A 10,389-nucleotide genomic window follows, 5' to 3' on the forward strand; every position below is an offset into this window, starting at 1 on the left:
GTGCAGCGGGAAAAGGCTAATGGCACAACTGTCCATGTAGGCATTCACCCCAGCAAGGTTGTTATCACTAGGCTAAAACTGGACAAAGACCGCAAGAAGATCCTTGAACGGAAAGCCAAATCTCGCCAAGTAGGAAAGGAAAAGGGCAAATACAAGGAAGAAACAATTGAGAAGATGCAGGAATAAAGTAACCTTATATACAAGCTTTGATTAAAACTTGAAATGAGGAAAAAAAAAATGAATAAACATCAAAGAGATCAACAAGATGAGAAAAAAGCAAATTAGAGGATCAACCTAGTAGGTCAAACCTCTAAATAAATGTTCCAGAAAGAGAAAACGGCAAAACTCAAAGAAAATTATCTTGGAAATTTAAGAACTTCTATCCTCAGACTGAAGGGGCCCACTGAGTGCCCAGCATGATAAATGGAAGCAGATGCCATCATCAGGATTCTCATAGCACTGAGGAAAAAAAGCCACTTCTATGAGCTTGTGGCAGGATAGATCACACACAAAAAAACTGAAATCAAAATGGCATCAGACTTCTCAACAGCACTGAAACCAAATGCAATGAAGCAACATTTTCAAAATCCTGAAAAAATAATAGTCTAAAATTTTATACCCAGCTAAATGAATAGGTAACCAGAGAGTAAAATAAAGATGTTTTCTAAATCAAGGACAAACAAAAAATCTATGTGATGTTTCTTAGATACCAAAAAAGTACGACTTCAGCAAAACAAGGAGTGAGCCAAGCAGACAGAGAAGAGCAGGACCCAGCACATAATGAGTCCCACAGATGGAGGACAAGTCAGGGAAATGCAGTGACAGCGGCACAGCAGGTCTCCTAGAGACCAGGGCAAACAGGAGCAGGGAGAAGGCTCCAACCACAAAGGGGTGGAGATGGGACTAGCGTCCTAGATGTAATGAAAAGCAAACCATTCTGATAGGTGGGCGATTAGAGGATGCTAATCCACAGGGCTGTGTGAGAGGACCTGTGCTCAGGGCACTCCTTGGCTCAATAATGAGCAATGCTTACAGTCACACACGAGCAAGGACTGTTGATTTCACCAAAAACAGTGATGTGATTATGATGGGACACAGAGGAACACGAAGGCTGATGGGACAGAGGAGAGCCAAAACTTCCGTAGGCCTTTGGGAGAAATAAAAAATATATATCTAAAACAAACCTTAAAAGAGCAGCTTAAACAGCAGAAAATGCCTGAGAAAACAGACCATTTAGGTTACCCACCTCTGGGGGCTAGGGCCAGGCAGGGCGGGAGAATGCCTACAACTGGACGTTTCAAACTAGACTCAGCCCTTCTTCAGGCATGCTGAAAGGACAACGAAGATCACTGCTAAGGGACACAAAGATGTAGGAAAATATAAGTAGAGTGTGTGTGTGTGTGTGTGTGTGTGTGTGTGTGTGTGTATGCGTGTGTGTATCGGGTATCACCATGATTACAGAGTTGGCGACCGCAAGTCCATGCAAAAACAGTAAGGAAAGAAAAACAGAAAGGACAGACTAGATGTTTCTTTTCTCTTTCATTGAAGTCCAGACCTTAAAAGATACGGAGGAAGGGGACTTCTAACCCAAGAGTTCTTTCCTGAGAGTGTGTGGCAAGAGGCTCCTTCACTGAAGAATCTAGGCAACTTCTGCAACAGCGATCCCCAAAAACCACAGGTAAAACTGCATGAGAATGTGTGTAGAGTATCTAGCTTGGGACTGGTAATGACCCCACCTCCTAAAAAGGCAAAGCACAAGTGACCTCCCACAACCTCTCTTGACTGGGGCTTGCATCCTGAGCAAGGGTTAGCTTCCTTCCCAGGACACCTGTTTCCAGGATAGCTCCCACCTCTCCCCAGGGAAGGGCAGTGAAACCACAGGGGCCTTCCCTGGACAGATCCTGCCCATCCTGGGGAAGATGCATGAGATGGCTGCTCCTCGCACACAACAGGAAAAGTTAAGTCATTTCAAAGATGAAGTGAAGAGCCTGTTGTAGGCTGAATGGAGGTCCCCAAAGAAATCCAGGCCCTAATTCCTGGGACTGTGAAAGTTATATGGCAATAGGGATCTGCAGATATGAGTAAACTAAGGCTCCCAGAAGGAGGAGATTATCCTGAACTTTCGAAAACAGCAGAGGAAGACGGAGGCTAGGCGTGGCGGCTCATGCCTGCAATCCCAACCCTTTGAGAAGCTAAAGCAGGAGGATCACTTGAGGCCAAGAATTCAAGATCAGCCTGGGCAACAAAGTGAGAACCCCATCTTTAAAAAAAAAAAAATTAGCTGGGCATGGTGGCACATGCCCAGGGTTCCTCGAGCCAGGAGTTCAAGGCTATAGTGAGCTATGATTGTGCCACTGCACCCCAGCCTGGGCAACAAAGTGAGACCCTGTTTCTAAAAAGAGAAAATAAAGAGGAGGAGGAAGACAGCAATGTGACAATCAAAGCAGGGCACGAGCCAGGAGCCAAGGAATGAGGCCAGCCCCAGAAGCTCTTGGCAGGGGGGACGGTCCTCCTCCAGCCCCCAGAAGCTGACAGCAGGGTGCAGGGCGGGGGCGGGGAACGGTCCTCCTCCAGCCCCCAGAAGCTGATGGCTGGGTGCGGCGGCGGGGGGACGGTCCTCCTCCAGCCCCCAGAAGTTGACCAGGGAGGGCAAACGGATTCTTCTCTAGTGCCTTGGGAGGGAGCATGGCCAACCCAGGACAACACAGTTTCAGCCCCTGAGGCCTGGCCTCCAGAACTGGGGGGAATAAACTTCTGCCCTTTTCAGCCACTAAGTGATTGGTGCTTTGTCACACAGCAATAGGAAACTCACACAACTGGGAAGTGAGCTGTTTTTGGAATTCCACCAAATTCAAATAAAATGTAAAATGCTCTGAGGATTTTGTGTACTTGAAGCCCTCCTTGTGTTAATAAACAACCTAAGGGATCGTTTATTCCTTCCGCCTGTTTTTTTGTTTTTGTTTTTGTTTTCGAGACGGAGGGGTTTTATTTTTTGTTCTTTTGTTTTGTTGAGACAGAGTTTGCTCTTGTTGCCCAGGCTAGAGTGCAATGGCATGATCCTGGCTCACTGCAACCTCCACCTCCCGGGTTCAAGCGACTCTCCTGTCTCAGCCTCCCTAGTAACTGGGATTACAGGCACCCGCCACCAGGCCCAGCTAATTTTGTATTTTTAGTAGAGACGGGGTTTCACCATGTTGGCCAGGCTGGTCTCGAACTCCTGACCTCAGGTAATCCACCTGCCTCAGCCTACCAAAGTGCTGGGATTACAGGCATGAGCCACTGCACCTGGCCCAGCCTTACTATTTTGCTTGGCCCATCTCAAAGATAACGGTCCAAAGACAATGTGATCCGCACACTGCCAGCTGGGCCCTCGGAGCCCACTTCCATCAGCCTGGAGTGCTGACTTCCAGCAGCCATGGCCTGTCCTTCATCTCCTCCACCCCTAGGCCTTCCCACAGCAGCAGCTGGGCTGGCTGGGGCACCAGCTGTCACCTCTGGTCCCTCACCACCTCCAGGACCTCACTGTGTCCCAGCTGTGTCCCGGCTCCCAGAGCCACAGGTCTCCTCAGCCTGGCCACTCCTTCTTCCCTGAGATCCTCATCCTAAACAGGCCAGAAAGGAAGCCAGCCCTCGCCCCTGGATCCCCTCCTCTTCGAAGATCCCATCCAGTGCCTCCTTCCCACCTCCTGACCCTCCCCATGACATGCCCTCAGAACACACTACCCCTGCCCTCTCCTGAGTGCTCCACAGGTCAGCACCACACATTCAGCCCAAGCCCAGGGGCCTTTCCTCTGCCCCTGTCTTTGTCAAGCTCCCTGAGACCTCCTGCCACTGCTGCCCTGCCTCTCCTCCCTCTGCTCCGCCAGTCATACAGCATCTGCATCGTTGCAGTCACCAGGGCTACAAATGTAAGCCTGTCTGAGGGCAGGTTCCAGCCTCAAGAGACCTCAGAGACAACGCTGGACTTGCAGTTTTCAGAAAAACCCCAGACAGGCGTGCATCAAGTGATGCAGCCCAAGGCCCTGCAGGCAGCCCCATCCCCGGCGTGCAGGCTCAGCCAACCCACTGCCCTTGCCCAAGCCCCTGCCCTCAGCCAACACAGGTTCCCCCATCTGTGGAGCACTGAGCTGAAGTGCCACGCAGGGCCTGCACACTGGATATCCATCATCTCAAGTCTCCAAAAGCACTGACCACAGTGGACATTTTTATACCACTTGTTCAGGGGAAGAAACTGCACACTGTGACAATTACTTCCTAAAGCGAAATATAAACTGGTTCTCTCTTACTCAGAATCGCTTTGCCCTCCCCACGTCGCCTTCTCTAGGGGCAGGCCTCAGCCCCTTGGAAGGCCAGCAGGACCCCATCCCTGCCCACAGCCACCTCTCCCACCCTCCCTGGTAGTCTTCTCGCTGTGAATGGTGGGGCCGCTGCCTTGCCTGGGGAGGCCCCCCCAGGGCCCCTTCTGTGCAGGCCTTGCTGGCCATCCTGCAGGTCCCTGTGGCCTCAGAAGGGGCCTCCACAGGACAGCATGGACCACACTGAGGGCTTCAGACAAAGCCACTCTCAGCCCTTGCGCAGACCCAAAGACAGGTGTAATGAGGAAACTCAGGCACAGAGAAGGTGGTCACCTGCCAGGACACATTCCCAGCAAGTGACCACACAGGTGAGAGGCCAAGTGGTCCTCTCTGTCCACACTCCACGGCTCTGGGCCCCTCTCTGTCCACACTCCATGGCTCTGTCTATACTCCACAATCCACATTGCTCTGGGCCCCCTCTCTGTCTACACTCCATGGCTCTGGGCCCCCTCTCTGTCTACAATGCACGACTCTGGGACTCTGTCTACACTCCATGGCTCTGTGCCCTCTCTGTCTACAGTGCACGGCTCTGGGACTCTGTCCACACTCCACAGCTCTGGGCCCCCTCTATGTCTACACTCCATGGCTCTGGGCCCCCTCTGTCTACAGTGCACGGCTCGGGCACTCTGTCCACACCCCACGGCTCTGGGACCCCTCTGTCTACACTCCACAGCTCTGGGCCCCCTCTGTCCACACCCCACGGCTCTGGGACCCCTCTCTCTACAATGCACGACTCTGGGACTCTGTCTACACTCCACGGCTCTGGGCCCCCTCTCTCTACAATGCACGGCTCTGGGACTCTGTCCACACCCCACGGCTCTGGGCCCCCTCTGTCTACAATGCACGGCTCTGGGCCCCCTCTGTCTACAATGCACGGCTCTGGGACTCTGTCCACACTCCACGGCTCTGGGTCCCCTCTGCCTACAATGCACGGCTCTGGGACTCTGTCCACACTCCACGGCTCTGGGCCCTCTCTGTCTACAATGCACGGCTCTGGGACTCTGTCCACACCCCACGGCTCTGGGACTCTGTCCACACCCCACGGCTCTGGGCCCTCTCTCTCTACAATGCACGGCTGTGGGACTCTGTCCACACTCCACGGTTCTGGGACTCTGTCCACACTCCACGGCTCTGGGACCCCTCTGTCCACACCCCACGGTTCTGGGACTCTGTCCACACTCCACGGCTCTGGGCCCCCTCTGTCTACAATGCACGGCTCTGGGACTCTGTCCACACTCCACAGCTCTGGGCCCTCTCTGTCTACAATGCACGGCTCTGGGCCCTCTCTGTCTACAACGCACGGCTCTGGGACTCTGTCTACACTCCACGGCTCTGGGCCCTCTCTCTCTACAATGCACGGCTCTGGGACTCTGTCTACACTCCACGGCTCTGGGCCCCCTCTGTCTACAACGCACGGCTCTGGGACTCTGTCTACACTCCACGGCTCTGGGCCCCTTCTGTCTACAATGCACGGCTCTGGGACTCTGTCTACACTCCACGGCTCTGGGCCTCCTCTCTCTACAATGCACGGCTCTGGGTCCCCTCTCTCTACAATGCACGGCTCTGGGACTCTGTCTACACTCCACGGCTCGGGGCCCCCTCTCTCTACAATGCACGGCTCCGGGACTCTGTCTACACTCCACGGCTCGGGGCCCCCTCTGTCTACACTACACAATCGCGGCACCGCGGCTGGACGAGCCCAGGTCGCTGCAGTGAGTCCGGAGCTGGGTCTCTGGAGCCAGCCTCTGCCCTAACAAAGCCGCCGCTCGTGCAGTCCGACGAGGGAACCTGGACCCGTCAGCGCCGTCCGGGCCGCGTTCCCCGCGCGCCTGGGCGCTCCTCGCCCGCGGGACCCGCTGTCAGGCGCCGCCCCCGCGGGTCCCCCCAGGACCTGGGCGGGCCTCACAGCGCGGGCCCGGGGAGGCCACGCAGGCCTGCGCCCCGCACCCCCCGCCCCCGCCCCCGCCCCCGCCCCGCCCCGCGCTGGGCCCGGGACCAGGAGCCTGAGTCGGGCGGGCGAACAAAAGGCAGGGCGGGCGGGCGGCGATCGTGAGGGGACCGGGGATGGCCGGGCGGCGGAGAGCGCGGGCGCGCGCCCCGGAGGCGAAAGAAAGAGCGGAGGCGGTGTGCCCGTCCCCCGCCCCGGCCCCGCACACCTACCGGGCCGCGCCGCTCGCTCCCGCTCCGGGCGCTCCGGCCCGCGCCACCGCCCGCGCGCGCAACGGTCGCCTCAGCAGCCGCCGCCCCCCGGGGTCGAGACGGGGGCGGGGCCGGGGCCAGATGAGGGGCGGGGCCACATCGGGGCGGGGTCTTAAGGGCGGGGCCGGTGGGGCGGGGCAGGTGGGGGCAGGGCCTGAGAGGGGAGGGGCAGGTGGACTGAGGGCGGGGCCAAGGGACGGGGCGCGGTTCGGCGTGGAGGGGGCGGGGCCTGGGGCGGGACGGGGGCCTGCGGTCAGTACAGCGTGGGAATAGGACTGCCGGGGAGGCGGGGGATGGGAAGAAGCGATGGGCGGGGCCTCCACGGCCGGGGGCGGGACTTCCGTTGCGGGCGCGGCGGCCCTGGTTCGCCCGGGGTGGCCTTGCTCTGGGCCGGCCCGGGCGCTGGGAGGGGTCGCGTTCCTGGGAGCTGGTTTTCTCTGCCTCTGCCCGCCCGTGTGGCCGGAAGGAGCCGCCTCTGCCTGGACTGTCTCTATCCTTCGCCGTCGGTGTCCGAGGAAGGGCCGCGGTGCTCGGGAAACCTCGGTGTGAGGAGTCAGGCCCCGGCGCCCCGGCGTTTCGGCCGGACAGACGCCCGGAGTCTGGCCGCAGCCTCGGGGGCGGCTTAAGTCCCTCAGCGAAGCCACGGGGACAGCCAGGAAAGGCCGTTCCCTCCGGGCCGGTGGACGCCCGCCAAGGCAGCTCGGTGACACCTCCCGGAGCGCGGCAGCAGCGGGGGCGGGAGCCGCAGGAGGCCCCGCCGGCCCGAGAGGGGGAGCTGCCCGCCCCGGCTCCGCCGCCGCCCGCCCCGGCCCCGCCGCCGCCTTCACCCCTCAGGCCGGGGTTCCTTCCTCACCCTCGTGGTGTTCTCCTTCCCCGGTGCCGGGTCCCCCTGCCGCTCCTTCCCGCCCTTCCCATTCGCTCCCGCCTTCTCTTTCACGCTCCGGCCCGGCAGCCCGCGCAGGGACCCGGCCCCTCTCTTGCTGGCTTCCCCCATGTCGCCTGCCTTGATGGAGTCAAAACTCTTCCTCCCCGCCCCCTAGTTTCTTGGCATCGTCTGGTCTTGTGTGATTAGTTTGGATCCCAGGAGGAAACCGATGGCCTTCTCAGTGGGACAATTAGAGTCCAGCAAGACCCCCGCTGGCAGAGGCAGAGCGGGGAAGCCACAGGGTGGCCAGATCTGGGACAGGTAACAGCAGGGAGGGGACAGCCAGAGAGGGAGAGAGAGCTACTTAACAGGAGCTGTGACCTGTGGCCAGGGGACACAGCCAGCCCTTGATGACCCAGCACAGAGAGCCAGCGAGGAGGCTGGGCGCCGTGGCTCTGTAATCCCAGCACTTTGGGAGGCCGAGGCGGGCGGATCTCCTGAGCTAAGGAGTTCGAGACTACCCTGAGCAAGATGCCGAAACCCCGTCTCTACTAAGATACAAAAAATTAGCCAGGTGTGGTGGCGAGCGCCTGTAGTCCCAGCTCCTTAGGAGGCTGAGGCAGGAGAATCGCTTGAGCTCTGGGGGCGGAGGTTCCACTGAGCTGAGATCAAGCCACTGCACTCCAGCTTGGGCTACAGAGTGAGACTCCAACCCAAAAAAAAAAAAAAGAAAAGAAGAAGAGAACCAGGGAAGAAACCACCCCTGCCCCCAGCAACTGTCAACCTTCTTGCCTTCTGCCTATGTGCGGATGGTGGAACCTTCCAGAGCAGCGCCAAGCCAGAAGGAAGCAGGCTACAGAGCTTAGCCTCCTCCAGCTCCAGGGCAGGGACAAGTGGCCCTGAGTGGAAGATAGGGACACACCACCTGCAGGTCTCTTCTTTCCCTTTGGCTTTTTGGCTTTTTCCTCTGCACTTGCCTGGCCTCTAGGTGCCTGGTGGACCTGGGGTGGGGGAAGAGGGTGAGCAGCTCATACGAGGGGTCCCCGAGCCTATGAGAGAAATTGCGCCCAGCAGGGGGTGGTCCAAGAAGCTGTTTCCCAGGGAGGAAGCACACCAGTCCATCCCCATGAAAACCAGGGCCCACAGAAGTGGGGGGAAATTGCAGGAGATGGAGAGAAGGTGTAAGTGTCATACCGGAAGGTTTTGACAAGATAGATCTTGCCAATTAAGCAAAACTCAATTCAGTCCATCTGGAGGGGCTAGATGCAGAACCATGCCCAAGTCTCTAGGTAGTCAGTCCCTGGCACCTGTCGTTCTGCTCCTGTAGGCTTCACTTTTGGGCCCAGACCGGCAGGGCAGCCTCTGTTGGCACAGGGAGGGCCTCGGGGAAGCATGCACCTGCTCTTCCATGCTCGCCAGGCAACGCCCCAGTGTCCCTACCCACAGTTCATCAGCTACAGTTGCTAAGGAGGCACCCCTGAGCTGAACAGGTGGGATGGACGATTATCCTTCCATGAGACTCGAGGCACGTGTCCCCACATTCCAACATGTCCTACAACACGGATGACCCTTGAGGACATTATGCTAAGTGAAATAAACTCGTCACAAAGGATAGACACTGTCCAATTCCACTTACATGAGGTTCCTAGAGGAGGTGAATTTATAGAGAAGCCAGTACAATGGTGGGCGCCAGGAGCTGGGGAGAAGAGGACAGGGGTTATTTACAGGTTCAGTTTGGAAGATGGAAGCATTCTGGAGATGGCGGCGGAGATGTTTGCACAACAGTGTGAGTGTGCTTGTTACTCCTGAGGTGACACTGGAAATAGTGAAGATACAGCCATTATGGAAAACAGTATGGAGTTTCCACAAAAAATCAAAACTCGAACTACCATGTGATCCAGCAGTCCCACTGCTGGGTATGCCTCGGAAGGAAATGAAATCAGTGTGTCCAAGAGGTTCACTTTGGCACTACTCACAATAGCCAGTGTATGGACCCCACCTAAGTGCTCATCGATGGATTTGTAGATAAAAAAAACATGCTATTTATACCTGAATGCTATGGAGCCTCTAAAAAGGAGGAAATGTGCCGTTGCAACAACAGAGACAAACCTGGAGGACATTATATTAAGTGAAATAAGCCAGGCACAGAAAGACACATATCACATGGTCTGACTTACGTGTGGAATCTAAAAACATGCAAGTCACAGAAACAGAGAGTAGCATGCTGGTTAAAGAGGCTGTGGGTGGGTAGGAACTGGGGAGACGTTGGTGAAAGGGCACAAAGAAGTTTCAGCTGTGCAGGATGAATAAGTCCAGATCTGCTGTATACCGTGATGGCTGGAGTCAATACACTTGAAAGTCGCTAAGAGTACATTTTAAATGTACTTATCACAAAAAACTGTACTTGAATGACGGACACATTAGCTTAATTTAGTCATTCTGAACTGTAAACATGTCAAAACATCAGGTTGTACAATTTTTCATTTGTTAATTTAAAATAATAAAAATATACTATGGGATTTGCGCTAATTAAAAAATTAAAATCTTAGGCCAGGTGAGGTGGCTCATGCCTGTATTCCCAGCTCTTTGGAAGGCTGAGGCAGGCGGCTCACTTAAGTTCAGGAGTTGGAGACCAGCCTGGGCAACACAGGGAAACCCTGTCTCTACCAAAAACACAAAAAATTAGCCAGGCACGTTGTGCGTGCCTGGGGTCCCAGCTACTCGGGAGACTGAGGGAGGAGGACCGCTTGAGCCCAGGAAGCAGAGGTTGCAATGAGCCGAGGTCACACCACTGCACTCCAGCCTGGGCAACAGAATGAGATCCTGTCTCAAAAACAAAAAATGTAATGGTTAACTTGGTAAATTTTATGTTATGTAAGAAAACATGTAGAACACTGTTCTCTGAGGGGACCACACCTTACCTGGGGACCTGGTGGGAGCTGTCCTCAGCAAGTGGAGGCTGACAGTAGG

At 56.1% G+C, this 10,389-nt stretch overlaps 1 protein-coding gene across 3 annotated transcripts in view; it reads right to left on the reverse strand.

Annotated features, from left to right (window-relative positions):
• RGS12 (regulator of G protein signaling 12) overlaps window positions 1-6,604 on the reverse strand; it is a 162,089-nt gene extending 155,485 nt beyond the window's left edge. For all 3 annotated transcript variants that reach the window (XR_001820557.2, XM_017514339.2, XM_017514340.2), the window contains exon 1: window positions 6,516-6,604. The gene's annotated coding sequence lies outside the window, so the exon portion shown is untranslated. The remainder of the gene's footprint in view (window positions 1-6,515) is intronic.
• Window positions 6,605-10,389: the final 3,785 nt, after the last annotated feature.

This window comes from Cebus imitator, unplaced genomic scaffold (assembly GCF_001604975.1).
Source record: "Cebus imitator isolate Cc_AM_T3 unplaced genomic scaffold, Cebus_imitator-1.0 Scaffold522, whole genome shotgun sequence".
NCBI lineage: Eukaryota > Metazoa > Chordata > Mammalia > Primates > Cebidae > Cebus > Cebus imitator.